The following is a 15,268-nucleotide window of genomic DNA, read 5'->3' as shown; positions in this document are numbered from 1 at the left end:
GAATGTTGCGGCTTGTCGCTTGGCGGAGGGTCTTGTTAGCATGAGCCATCGTGCGAAAAGTGTCCCTGAGCTTTGCTTAACTGACTGGACCGGTCAGCTGGTGACTCACGATGACCCTGCATTCACTGAGCACGCCACGACCTCAGTAACCTTAGGACGGCGCTTCAGGGGATGGCTGGGTGGACTCCTCGCTTACATTCTTCCTTCCCCTCCTGCTACCCGTTCACCGACCACCCGTATTGCACGTGTGGGTATGATCCTCAGCGGGCAATTAACAGATCCGAGATGCTCGTGGAGGACGAGAATCCACCCCTCACCCCACCCACCCGGGAGTCTTTGTGATGAGGCAGTTTCGGATTTCGACAGAAACGGGTACGGTCACATGATCAAGAGCACCGGGATTTTGTACCCCCTACCCGACTCCCACCTCGTTTTCTGTAAATGCGTATCAAGCAGTTATCTCCCTTTATTCACTTTCCCTCCCTCTTTCCAGAAGTCGTGTTCCGAATTCTGAAGCTGCTCAAAGATTTTCTCCTCAGTTAGAAGAGAGCCTCATTTGTTTCCTGATTATTTTCCCAAAAGGCTTGGTCCTCCGCAATCCATTTCAGGCAAGAGATTTCGTTCCGAGCATTTTTGTCTTGAAAGAGAAAAACTTCAGCTTTAAGTAAGAAGCCAAGAATGATGGCCATAGCTATGCATTGACAGTACCTTCACCTTCCCAACCCCAACAGACTCTGGATCGACGGGAAGTGCTTGGGTGGGAGAGGGTAGGGTGGCAAGGTTAAGCAAATGTTTCTTCTGTAGCATTTGTTAGTTCGCCAAAATAGGGGGCCATGTGGGCTGATTGATTTGCTAATCTACAGCGCTGTTTATGCTTTTAGATTGTTTTTTTCCCCGAATTCTAGAATGAGATTTTTTTAGGTTTTGTTCTTTTCTGAAGATGCGATATGACTTAACCTTAACCGATGCACCAAAAACAAAGAACAAAAAAAAAAAAAAACAAAAAAAAAAAAAAGCACAAAACACACACTCAGTGCGTTGTACATCTTCTCCTAAACTCCTTACCTTAATCCGTCCTCGAGATACAAGCTGACGAGAGATATGAAGATCGTGAAGTCATGACTGGCCATGGACACACATAACTGACTTACAATTCCAACCGTCTCCGCCAACTGCAGGCTTTACAGTGCATCTGTGTACATTCGTGATGTCATCACTCCTGACAGCCTGTGTCATGGGACCCTCAAGACCAGAAGGTTTAGCTGTTCACTAAAGTTTAGAAATACCTTGTACTGAGCCCAACTCAGTGATTCAAAAAATAATAATAATACTAATAAAACTTTTTAATGTTGTTCTAAGCTCGGTTATTTTAAAATCTTTTTTCAGCCTGATTGTAGAGCTTTAACGAGTCCATGGTCTAGCAGCCGGTCTCAGCAGCAGTGCAGTGCAGTGCTCTTTGGAATGTAGGAAAAATGAGGAGAAATGGACGGCAGAAATTTGCACGAGGCGAGGTCAGCGATGCAGAAACAGTACAGGACGAATAATTAACTCTAGATCCTGAGTCAGGAACTCTGGGTCTCTTTTAAAGATAAAAAAAAAAAAATGTTTTTGGAAGGGGGCGCAACTGATCCGCTATTGCTATCACGGTAAGCCTTCAGCATCCAAAAGGAACAGCACTTAGTTACCGCGCCTGAAGCACCTGCCGCCTGTGAGAGAGAAGAAAAAAAGAAAAAAAATCGGTGTCACGAGAACAGAGAGCACTGCAACTTTCAGAAAGCAATAAACGAAGGTTCTAGCGAGCACAAGCAGTTCTGAAGAGCTGTGTGAACAAACCTTTTTGTGCTGGCATCTTATGCGAGTCAGATGTGTGTCCGAAACCATTCAGTCTAATTTGCTTCTGTCTTCTGCCTACTTCTCTCCTCTCTCTCTCTTCGTTTCACTCCCCCAGAAGCGTTTTTTTCTCGTCCCCCGCGGTACAGCAACTGGAAAAGATTGCTTTGGTCCTGACCGCTTCACCTGTTGAAGCACAGGGTCGTCTGCGCGGTGTGGATTGCAGACGACCGGGCCCAGGAATGGAGACCACGTGGTTCCCATGACGTCTGCTCGCAGGTGCACGGTCCACGGGCCCTGCGGGGATTGTTTATCCAAAATATTATTTGTTTGAAAAGAAGAAGAATTTAACGATTTGTCTCCGAGACACTGCCTATTGGGCCGCCCGGCAATGGTTTCGCCACTTTGGACTTTCGGGTACAGCACGTGCAAAAAGGGAAATAACTCCCATTGCAACCAGCGGCTGTGGATTCTGGCCCCTGCGAAAGCGATCAGCTTCTCGCCGACTCTTTTCTTCGTCATTAACACGCGCAGGCGCATTCTGTGCAAGGCGGCTTCCGATTTCATTGAACAAGTGCAGCAAAAGGCTAAATGGCCGTATTCGCTCCCCTTTCTCCGCTCTTTCATCTCGCCAAATAAGCTTGGTTTATTTGCCACTAGCTTTTTCACTTCGTTGGAAAGAGTCGCAGCGTTAACTTGAGGTCGCTACTCCTCCACTCACCCTTTCTCTATTTTCATTGGTGCTGTCTTTTTCTCTCCGTCATGTCTGCTAAAAACACTCTAAAAAGTAAATTAAACAAGACAAAAACGTGAATGGTAAAGAAGAGCAAGTGGTGGGCAAAAGCTTTCTCGAGGTCAGCGGGTGGAGGAAGTAAAAGAGGAGAGAAAAAGAGAGAAGCCAACTAAGGATAAACAAGATTAATTAATTGAGATAGTGAGACGTGTGTGGTAGAGAAAGAGAATGCCATGCATTTTATAAAATCTTTATGACAATAAACAACAAAATTTCGCTGGTAAATCTGTATATTGTTTGCCATACCGACACCTACACATCAAAACAACAAATCACTTAAACAAGATAAAAAATCCAACCCCCGAATAAAACATGTGACAGCTCTTCAGAAATGTAATATTCTATATTTGAGAGTTTCCTTGCCACCTCCATATCAGGTGACAGTTTGAGCAATAAAAGATTAAAACTCGACAAAATGGCGGCAATATTACCCGTAAATCAACACCAGCGACAGACGGCGTTCATATTTTTCACTTTTAAAAACATGCCACTCAGCAGTCAGCTCTAGTTTCGGGACCAAGAGTCAGGATCCCCTGCAGGGACTATGTAAATTTTTGTGCCCGAAACAGTTGTTTACTCTTGAGAATCAAGGTCCAGCCGGCAAAGAAATGATGTAAATAATTTATCCTAGATTAATCATAACTCATAAATTATTTAACTTTATCGCTAATTTTAATGGTAATAACAATTAAAAACAGAAAGAATACCTTTCAATCTCCTTTACGAGCTATATAAAAAGAAGAGCCTGATGGAGCTGTAAGGATTGTACAGACTAAACTAGAAGGTTAAAGGTCGAAGTTCTCTTCGTTAACAGCTGTAGCGACATTTTAACCTGCAACTTGTCGTAGTTAACCATTTCAAAATTCGGACAGTCTGAATGTATGCTTTAGGACACTAGTTGCTGTCACAACAGATTTCTAGTTATCCAGTTCTCAAAAGTCCGAGTTCCATGTCCGCGAAGCTGGGAATTACAACAGTTTTCACGCTTATTTCAACACTGTGGACTAAATTGGTAATTCATAGTATAATTACTGAAAAAAACTTTCTACGGATATTTAATGAAAAAAAAAAATTTTTTTAACGGAAGTGCACATAACCATTATGGCCGCTCCAAACTGGATAGAGTTCTATTTGTGTCTTTTCGCCGTCCTTCAAAGATAAAACCCAAAAGAAGCAAAACATATAATGCTACATTATCCAATAAAAAAGGGAAGTAATCTTTATACAAGTCTTTCATCCTTTGTCGACCCATCTGGCTTGCTGACATTTTTTCTTACGATAAAGTAACAACTGTTATTCCCTTGTGCTCTCACCACTGAAAGGTAAAGATACTATATCTTGTGCAGCAGTTTCCGCAAATGCGTTGTGCGGCTCAAATTAATGCGCGTTTGACACTGACGTAAGTTTCTATTTTTAGTCTAGATCGAGTACAACGCTCCATTTTGTTTGTTTGTTTGTTTTTTGTTTGTTTCCTTGATGCAGATGGCAGAAGTGGAGTAGTGACCGTTAAGGTATGTAAGTAATGTTTGTGTTTTGTGTTTTCCCCATTTCCCAACCAGTTAAAATTTTTACTGACACATTTGGGTTTGGTATTTTTGATTTAATGGATATAGCAACCATACAGCTGAGAGTTTTTTCATGCATATTACCTAATAATACTGATAACGATAGCATGTATTGCGCTGTCTATATTTAGATGATTTAAGAAAACAGTTTATCGACACTGAAGATTATAGTCTACAAATAGCTCTTCGTACTTTATTACTAACTAATTATGAAACTTTAAAAAAATTTATTCTCTGTGGTTTACCGCGCTAGCAAAATCGCCAATTTTTAAGGAAATACATATCAACTGTCAACTTGAAGTAGTCTCTCTCTGCTCTGTTTTACACGACGTATGCATTCGCACACACACACATACACATAAATATGCACAACTATATATATAACTTACTTCCAGTCGACATTTTATTTTTTAGCAGACCACCCATCCCACATCCACCCTCTCCTCCTCCCACGTGGTCTGTACCCGGGGGCGAAATCGCTGCCGCAGTTGTGGCAACAGCAAGCGCTAATTGGCTTGATTGCTCTAATTCAGGTCCATAAATTATGAGCGCAGAGGGGAGGCAATCGCTTGTCACCGCTTGCAGCTGCTGGCAAAGTTTCTCTTGTTCTATTCTCCATTTTCTTTTTTTCGTTTGCTGCCTGTTCATTAAGAAACGGGTTCTTCGACTTTGATATGATTTGGGGGTGTAATGGTTTCGATTTAATCTGCGGAGACTTCAGAACCTGGGCAATTATCAACATGGAGTGGTTCGGGAAGAATAATTGAAGACACTCTCGGGCCTTTACGTGTATTTGCATGCTTTAGTGCAGGACTGCAAGTTTTTGTTTCAATTTGTTCGTATTATTGCCTCACTAAAAATGTCTTTTATGAGCTTGCGTGCTAGTGTCTCCTCCCTCTCCCTCCCTCTCACCCTCACCATCTTTTTGAAAGAGGGAGCTGGAATGATTTGCTTAAAAGATGTAATTCTCAGGTGAGGTTGCTGATTCGATTGTTTTATTTGATCCAGTCGATTACTTTATCTAATTTAAAATTTGTTTCCACAATGATCGTGCTTTGCTTGTCCCTTTCGAAAGGACAATTTTCCAACAAATTTATTTCTAAGTTTTTGTTTCTTCTGCTTTGTTCACCTTCTTTCTCTCATGAACAGGTGTACATAAAGAACGTTTAGTTCCATTAAACATGGATTCAAGATTCAGCCAGTCTGACTGTTTTGCAGTTCCGAGAAAGAGTTATTTTTTTATGTTTTTAAATGACAAAAAGCTGCTGCAGCTGTCGACTACATATGAGCGATGGAATTAAATATACAAACTGACAGCTGATGCGTATATATAAGTATTTTTTACTGTGTATTTGTATGTTTTGTTTTACACAGCACGTCCATCTGTCTGTCTGTCTGTCTGTCTGTCTGTCTGTCTCTCATCCAAGACCAAGAAATTGCGTTAAATAATTGAGTTTTGTGAACGAGTAATAGCCTTTCATCAAACAATGAATTTAAATAATAATAATAATACTATAAAAAGTTTTTTAACCACATGAACTGCTGTATTAGCTGCACTGTCGTCACCTTAGAAGTTAATCTCCAGTTCTGGACTCTACATGTTCGTATTCTTTTTTTTTTTCTCCTCCTCGGTTTGGCGTTCCTTCCATCAGTCTCGCAGTTCAGCTAAAGAAGTGTCAGAACTGTCTTTCAACGCCTGAAGAGAACAATTCCAGGGAAGCATTACAGTGCAGATCGAGCAATGTCCGCAGAACAAAGCAAAAGGAAAAAAAAAACTTGGCGTCCTTACAATGAAGACAATACATGACACGAGCGAAAAAGAAGAAAAAAATTGAGAGGAAAACAGCGGAGCCAGGCAAGCTGTAGAGAGAAGACACTGTCCCGGGGAAGAGGACAATCCCAATGGAAATTGGCCGCTCCATGCCTGCACAACAAACCGCACCCGTGCGCCCCTCATTGTGGCCTTGTCACTAGGAATTGGCACAAGGAAAGGGCAGGCGAGGGCCTGAGTGGCATCAAACAGCCTTCAACTGAAAGGCTGACGTTGTTAGCTTAGCCAAGAGGTCTGCAAGACTCTGGAACTGAGTCAATTTGGATCACAGCGGCTCGGGGATCGGAGCCTCTTTGCCTCGCGCTAATTGGACAGAAGACCCAGACACATCGACCGCCAGCACAAAGTCGGCGGCCATCTTAGAGTTGAGGATCACGTGACCGATACGAGGCGCTGCGATTGGAGCGCTGCTGAACCTAGTTTTTCACCCGCGTCTACATTTTTTTTTGTGTGTGGAGGGGGAAGAAGGTTGTAAACGATAATATTTTTTGTTTATATGAGATTGATCACCTTCTTTAGTAGCAGAGCTTTGAAAATAAAACAAAAAGAAAAATATTTTTCTTCTGAACGGCGTTTTTTAAATCTCTGTTAATCTTAAACCAACACTTTATTTCTCTGTGCTATCTTTATCATCACGATGAAAGGGAGTTTAGTCTTGTTACTCCTTGAGGAGCTTAGGGCCGTGTTCAGCCTAGGTTTTAAGCATCATTTCCAAAAGTTTCTTGGCTTGTATGCATGTGAAATATTTAAAGGTAGGTCATAAATTTAATTTTATAACATAAGTTACTGGTCTCAAGTAGCAAGTCGACTATTCACGATACTTATGGAATATTTTTGGAAGCTAAATAGAAAGGTTTCGGCAGAACAAGTCTGAGTAAAGACCTTACAAGAAACCACACCCAAATCTTAGCCAATAACACTTCCGATTTTATAAGACAGAGCGGGTGATCAAAAAGGTAGAGTGTCAGTCATGAACAGTGAGGATCTGGTGTTCTATGTTCATATCTTGTCTCAGGACGCGATTTTTTTTTCTCTCTCTGTGCATATGAAAGCTTTTCCATATGATTGCCACAACTCCACAAACTACAAACTGTTTTGAAATTGATCAAAAACTGACATAAGTTTCCATTTTTAGGAAGGCCTCCTAAACAGCTTTTTGGAAGCGAAAATTTCAATTTAGGTCGAGCCCCATGTGCTTAAAAAAAAGAAGAAAGAAACGACTAATACTACCCGGCCACCCTGCACACATGCACACACTCTCTCACACACACATGACTTGGGGGTGGTGAGTCTTATGTTATGCTAATATGTCAGCAGCTTTGGGTTAAGGCTAGTGATGTGATTCATTCTAGACCAGTGTGATACCCGTCATATCAGGTGAACAAAGTCATCTTGAGAAGGACAAGAGAGAGAGCTACATTTCTAGCTTTATCAAAGAGTGTTATTTTATTTATTATTATATATATTTTGTTGTTGTTGTTGTTGTTGTTGCTTAGGTAGGCCTTCGATCCTTCGACCCTGACGCAAACTGGTTTTAGGGATCTGAGCATTGGATGCGGTTTCCGAGGAGGACGAAGAATTACATGAGGGAGAAGAGAGGGAGCGAAGAAGAAACAAGGAGAGAGTGGTGAGTCAGAAAGAAAAAGGGGAGGGAGAGATAGAAATAGAGCGGGAGAATACAAGGAGAAAAAAGACGAAAGGAAGAAAGAGAAGAAGAAGTGAAAGAAAGAACAAATAAAAAGAGTGAAAGGAGAGAGAAAAATAAAGAATGAGACAGGGAAAGAGAAGGAAACAGAAATTCTAAAAGGGAATGTGTAAGAGAGGGAGAAAGTGTGTAGCAGAAAAAAAAGTTTAAAAAGGAGTTTGAAAGATAGTGTGACAGAGAGGGTAGAAAGAGTAAAGAGGGGAGAAAAGTGAAGAGGAGAGAGTAGGGAAAGAGAGACTGCAGCTTTAAAGGGAGAGAACAGGTGGGGGAGAAAAAGAGAGACATGGAAGAGGAGAGTGAGAGAGAATGCAATTAGTGTACATATGCAATCACTTAGAGGCAAATATTCCGGGCTGAAAACACTACGCGTCACCTTCTTTTTCTAGCGACGAGACACCTCCTGCGCAGGCGCAGAAAAACGATAATAATGGAGTTCCTTCCGCCGGAAAGGAGATCGCAGCGCACCACTACGGGGAGTGAATGGGCCGCGCTCGAATACGCCGTTACACCGCGAGAGGGCGCTTTGTCGCGGCACAAAGGCCCGGATGTAGAAGAGCCGCGGCGTCTTCCTTTGCCTTGTGCGTCGTCCTGCCCGGACTAATGGCGGCTTTCACAGACCCACAACACGCTTCAATATCGCTGTTATCCGAATTCAATTTTTCCAATTAGCCGGCTCACATGAGCGTATTATGGCAGAGAAAAACAGTAATTACGCTCAATGCGATTTGCAGGGATCTCCGCACTACACGCGGGTCCCCCCCTGCCTCTGGCTTACTCTTTAAAGTGGAACCGAGGCGTTTGCGTGCGAGGGAAGAATAGGTTGTCCGCGCTAAGTTGATTATTTAGATGCGATGTGGCTCTTTGGTTTTGTCACTTGTCAGAAGGAGCTTCTCTTTGCAGGGTCTGGCGGAGAGCGCGCTCCCTTTGAACTGTCCTGAAGAAGGGGGACACTAGTCTTGTAATGGAATATCGCGTCCAGAGAGAAATCGAATCTAGGAAACCCGCAGCTTACCCGCTTCGTGACTGCAAAGCCTGTATGGGCCAGAAGTAACCAGATTTGCCTGCCCGCGAGCGCCTGTTTGTTGGTTTTCAAATCGAGTTTGGACTCGGTCTGTCCAAATTGGACCTTTTCTCGCCCGACTGAGTCGGACCTGTCCGGCTTCTCAGCCAAGCTGGTTGACTCTAGTAATTAGTTATTCTTTCTCATTAGCTGCCTGGGAAACTCCGACCAGAGCGGGTGCCTGTAGGGAGAGGGCGATAGGACAGGAAGGGGGAATAAGGGTGGCCCAAAGAGACGATTCTCTCTGGAGGAGGAAAAGGTTGGATGAAGAACTATAAGGCTTAGGGGACAGGGTTCAAATCCTCTTCTTTCTGACTCGTTAACTTTTCGATTTTGACGATCAGGTCCTGTCCGGTCTTGAAGGAAATGCACAGAAGCGGAGCAATGACTCAAATAAGAAATTTTTCTACTGGAGGTATGGAGGGAGGGGAAAAGGGGAATCCTGACTTGAGTCCGTGACCACTTGGCGGCTTAACTAAGGTAATAACGGGCCACCATCCACCCGATGAAGCCTCCCTCCTCTCACTGATGATCAGATGGCAGACGTGTCGCGCTCCCGATTGTCGAACTTTAGGCGAGGGGCTGCACTCCTAACGAGTGCGCGGGCCATAAACTCAATATCTTCGTCTGTGGCGGTGGGGACTTGAAGCAAATTTCATTCCCCCTCGAAGGACCGAAGGGTCAAGTGGCCCAGAATGTCGCTAGGATCACGACTCCAGTCGACTTGAGGGCATTCAAGCAGAAACGAGAAGATGTTCAATTTTTGACATTTAAGCCACATCTGCCATTAATTGTGGCAGCCCGTCTCGCACTCAAGAACATCGTCTTCATCCAAGCAACAACGACATCCAGGGAGGAAAAATTCCAAGATGAGACATTTTCTCTCCCTTTTGCCGTGTTTTTAAGATGGCGGCGACCATTGCTATCCTTTCAACACTTTTCCTCCCGGACTTAGTGAGGCAGGACAATTTAACAAGCATCTTTCTGGACCTGAATCTTTCAGGTCGTTTGATTTGGCTTTTCGAATCCTATAATCTTCAATTTTCGTTAATTTTAGCTGCATTTTCTTCTAAAATCATTCATACTTCAATGAATTTCTTGTATTCACATGACAGTCTTAAGAAATACATAAACAACTCAATTATAGCAGAAGGAATGTTAAAGAATAAATTTTAAAAAAATCTTGGCCCTCTAGAGAGGGTATAACATTTTTTAACAAAAAACCAAAATTGTTTGCATCATTTTTCTTGATTGTTTGTTGTCAGTTTATACGAGAAAAAGGGAAGTAATATTCGTTTGTTGCCGTTTGTGTTTCTTAGCTGAAATTTTAAATTTGTTTTCGTGTACAGTGGTTTGTTTTTTTGTTTTTTTTTGTTTGTTTGTTTTTTTGGTAGGCGACTGTCTTTTTCTTTTGTTTTGGTTTTTTTTTTCCTGTTTGTTTTAGTTTCAGAAAATGTGGTGTTTTTCATCCTCAAAAGTGGCTTTGCATACTGCTTCATATCTGTTGTGTGCAACTCCTTGGTCGCGGCCATTCCTAGATGCCTGGGATTCTGGTGCGACAGACCCATGGCATCCACGGCATGTTGCCGAGCCATTGGCAAGGCATTTCTGGCAATGTCGGGCATTTATCCCCGAGACAACCTCGGCATGCCTGACTGTCTTCATTGCATGGAAACGCCATACTTACTTCTTTCCTCTTCACACGTTGCAAGTACTTTATATTCGCCTAAACAATCAAGAGGATTGTTTAAAAAGAAAAGAAAAGATAAGAATTCCGGTGAGGAATTTACACCTGAGTTGTTCGTGAGGCCTGGGTAACAGTTCGTACAATTCCTGCACAAACACTGTTTTAGAAGAATCTTACAAAAGATTTTGTCGTATATACCCGGATCTTCACGGGTATGCCTTTCTAAAGCCCTGAAAGGAATTAAAGCAGAACCTGCGATACAAAAAGGATAACGGACCCCTATATTCCCTAATTCTACATGAATCGCGGTATAACACCTTAGATTTACACGATTACTGCAAAATTATACAAAATTAGTTCGCCAGTAATCACACTCCTTGACTTTGACTAGAAGACCAGAGTTAAAAACATGAATTGAGGCTGACGAGTGAACAGAACAAATAACTGTCATCAGTCAGCTACAAAAATGTGTAGTGAAATTTTACTTCATATTTTTTAAAACTCTTGTAGATTGGACTTTATCACTGAATGCCAGTAAGAGAACTTGGAGCGCATTATGCTAATGAGGTGCTGCCTAATCACCCAACTGACTTTTGTGAGGTCACAAGGTCTTCACAAACTCAAATAAGACTGGCGATGCTTTGTATCTCGTAAACGAAGAGAGTTTTTAAGCAAAATTTTTGATTTTTCAAATCAATAGTTTGATAGTTTTTAATTAATTTGTCGAAATTTTAATGGATGGGGGATTTTTAAAATGAATTTTAGAGAAATATTAAAGATTAGACGCATTCAGTTGGAAAATAGTTTTGCACGCAGGTTGTTCTTTAAGAGAACAGGTTACTGAGTAATCTTTTTTTTTTTTAAAAAAAAAATATGTTTCTTAAAGGTATTTGTAATTTTTAAAAACTCAGAACACTCATTAGGAATTTGGGTCAGGTTTACTCATGTCTCACTCGGTTTGACATATCATTGAGAGGAGACTACACAATGCAAGCATAGATGTTTCTTTAGGCATTTATTGGAGCACTCTTCTCTTGATTCTCGCTCTTTTGGTAGGTTTAGTGAAGTCCAGTGGGGTAAAGATTCAGTAATACATGTATGTGCTTGTAACCAAATTAAACAAAGGACTGAATGATGGTAGAGTTTATATTATCATTTCTATTTATATCAAAGTAAATATATTTCGCAGATTTGAAATATTCACCTGAAATGCTCCTCATAATTAAATGTCTGAAAGTCTCTTGTTATGTTAGAAAACTGCATTTAAACATAAACCTTTTATCGCAGACCTTGAAGCAACTTAAAAGTCAAGTTCGGTGGATTTTCTTTCCTCAGCAATGTCATCTGAGACAAACATTATGCTCTGGATTCAGTGTTTACAAAAGTTTATGATTGTCTGTGTATTCTCATAAAATAGACAACACAGAGAAACATGTTAGTGATGTCGCATTCCTTTATTTTAAGATTAGAGCAGACAAGAAGTGCAAGACATTTATGGAGGACTTTTAATCAGCGTTGCCACAAAGAAAAGAGAAGGAAAGAGTTTGATAAAGCATTTGAAAAAAAACCACAAAATAACAGACAGCAACAATATATATATACAGCATATTGCATGCTAATCATGAAAAGTGTAGGTTCAGTTGTCTGTCCAGAGTAAAGGGAGGTAAAGCTCACTGTATGTGTTTTCAGTGTTTATTCCATTGTGAAAACCCCAAATTGGGTTGGTTGAGAGCAGGGATACTGGACTTTGAAATTTGTACATTTCTTGAATGCTTCAGTATCAGGCGGCCTGATACCAATACACATTGTCCACCAGCTGAACACAACAGAAAAATAATAAAGTTACAAACAAGTAAAATTTTTGAAAGATTTAATATTTATATCAGCTAAGAAATTTCTTGAGGGACGTGGGTGAAGTAAATCTACGGGTAATTATGCTAAATACACAAAGGATGTTTACCATGCATACTCTAAAACTAATACATTCTACTGAAAAAATATCTCAAAATCATGAATCTTACACTGCAGTAGCAGTATTAACAGGCTTCGACCCTACGTTCCCTTATTACTGTGAACACTACAATTATCTAATTTGTGCCTGAACCACATTCCAATAAATACAACTGTTCTGGAAACATTGGAATGCTTATTCAGAGAATTAACCCGGCTTTTCTAAATTATACACATATTTGTTCGCTAAATCAAACATGACAAGCGTATTAACTGTGGAAAAATGAGTTAGGACAATTTTTCTATGACATGGCCAAAACACAATCTGCCACAGTCAACAGTTGAGCCAACAAGCCATTGTGCAACACTTGGTTCAGCAGATACTGTGAGAATATGTTATTTCAGGAAAACCAAACTAAAACACATGTACCTGATGTCAGGAAGCATTCCAGGACAAAATGCGGAGATAATGTTGTGGTCCTTTCACATCTATTTACTTCACGAACAAGAGTTTGCTCCCATTCGAGGTTTGGTTCTTTCGTTCCGAATCACTTCTGACTGTGAGTTCACAGGCTTCCTTCGAACTCCTCCTGACTGTTGCTAATTTACTTTGTCCATTGTCATCGCCACTTCTTAAAAGAATTATATATTTTATTTATTGACACTGTAGTTTATTCTCTCTGTTTGGCATGCTCATGTCGCCTTTCTGCTGTATGCAAATCGTCAAGTCTTCGTATCGTGACACAAAACTCACCGAGGATGACTCGTATTCTTGTCTCAACCATCAGTGACCGGGAGCCAGGTGCACCGAGTGCTCGATTGCGAAAGGAAGCGAACTTTTGCTTCATTAACTTCGTCGCGACGCGAGAACCACTATCGCGCCTGCGAAGAAACGCAAAGGTCGTCTAGGGTCGCCACCCGTGGTTGTCACCCGGGGCCTGCTGCGAAGCGTACAAGCCAGCCAGGGCGAGCCACCCGGTCGTAAAGCCTCTCCTGTTACCGCAGCACAAAGACCTGAAACTGCGTCTACACACAGGCGCTAAAGGCTATGATAATTTCATTTACCTTCTGAAAGGCTTCTTTGACGATTAAATAGCAGGTCCTTACACCACGGCCACAATGAGGACAGCGTTTGGGGGTTGCTACCCGACAAAAGCCAGCTGAAAACGCTTTGTATACCCGACTAATCTTCCCTGTTTTCGGAACGCAGTTTCTTATCAGTCTTGCTGTTTAATAGTTTGGACACAATGGACAAGACGGCCGGGCTCATGGCCCACTTTCGTTTCTCATTTTCTGTTTTGACATAAAGGGCCTGCCACCACTGTCTACCACGGCGAATTCACTGGAGGGAACGCGTGCATTGGAAATCTTTCGAGCTGAAAGCCTAATGGATCTCCGACACAAAAGAGGTTTTCAAAACAGCAGGAAAGTCTTAAAGCATCTCATACATACAAATATCTTTCACCAAGCAGAACTGTGTACGAGGGTGATGAAGAAGGAGAGAGAAAGAGAGAGGATAGAACAGATTCATTTCTTCAAGACGATTGACTTTTCCACACACAAACACTCTCCACACATAGAAAGAAAGAAGAGAAAAAAAGAGAGAGCTTTTATTTCTCCTGATTCTCCTGTAAATATGTTATAATAATCCCATGTTTCATAATGTCTTTGCCAAGCGTTTTCCTGCAGGTGGGTTGAGATCCTTTCTCTCTTTTTTGAGGAAGGGGATGGAGGAATCAGTGTTGTGGGTAGGTGAGGCAGTAGCAAGAAAATAATAATGATTATTTTTTAGAGCGGAAGATTTATTTTAGCACCCTACAGCTAATTTTATAAAACATATTTCGAGCTGTGGGACGAAAACTGTTTTTCAAGAGACTAAAATACCAGTCATCTCTTGCAAGAAAAGTTTCAATAGCTTGATATCCACGTCAAAGCTACTCCCCTCAACCATTATTTTTTTCAGCAGGAAAACTGTACTTTCCCCTTTCTGTCTTCCAAGATCGCAAGAAACCTGTGTGGCGAAGGTCCTGTTACTCACCTCAGTGAAAGTCTCTCCGCAGTTTCCTCACGATGTCCCAGGACGGTGCCTACCCTCGGTTTGAAGAGTAAGACACACAGCCCCTCGGTCGGCGCGGTCAAGAACAAATCGAGATGGAGTAATGCCTCCATTATTTGCTTGTTTACGGCCCCTTGGTTTGCGCAAGGGGACGCGACTCCTTGTTTGAAGAATCGATTCTTATCTTTTCCTTTTGCCGCAGCGCGTAATGTAGCGAGCGACAAACTCTTCGTTAGCCCCTCGTTGGACGGCAACTGTATTAATTAAAAATTGATTTTCGTGGGCCCCCGCGCGCATAATAGGGCGATTAGCGAGGGCCGGCCCAGACAGCCAGGGCTAATCTCCGTTGCAGACGAGGCGTCGTGCCTGTCGTCTGCTTGTCCTCGGCTTCCTCCTGCCAGAACCGGAAGTATCGGTCCGCCATTCCAACACGGGTTCTTGGGCAAAGGGGACGTTATTCTAACACAGTCGCTGGAGTTGTCGTCCGTTGCTCGCGCGGGCGATCGCGTCCAGGCGTTTCTTTGTTCAAACACAAGGGAGACGAACGTTCCTATGTCCGCGGATACAGTACCGCTTGCTGCAAATTGAGTGTTTCCACACGCTGATGGCAAGGGAAATTACATTTGGATTTCAATACGAAGCCAGGCCGGCCATAGAGGGATACACACTCGCGCAGCCCTGGCGGAGAATGGAAATCAATGGCCGCGCGTTGCGTCGAGGAAACGAAGCGAGAAAACTCGAGATATGACGAGACGTCTTCATCAGCAAGCGGCCAGTGTTCAAGCGAGGCT

Source organism: Pomacea canaliculata, linkage group LG14 (genome assembly GCF_003073045.1).
Source record: "Pomacea canaliculata isolate SZHN2017 linkage group LG14, ASM307304v1, whole genome shotgun sequence".
NCBI lineage: Eukaryota > Metazoa > Mollusca > Gastropoda > Architaenioglossa > Ampullariidae > Pomacea > Pomacea canaliculata.
Note: the sequence above shows the minus strand (reverse complement) of the source record.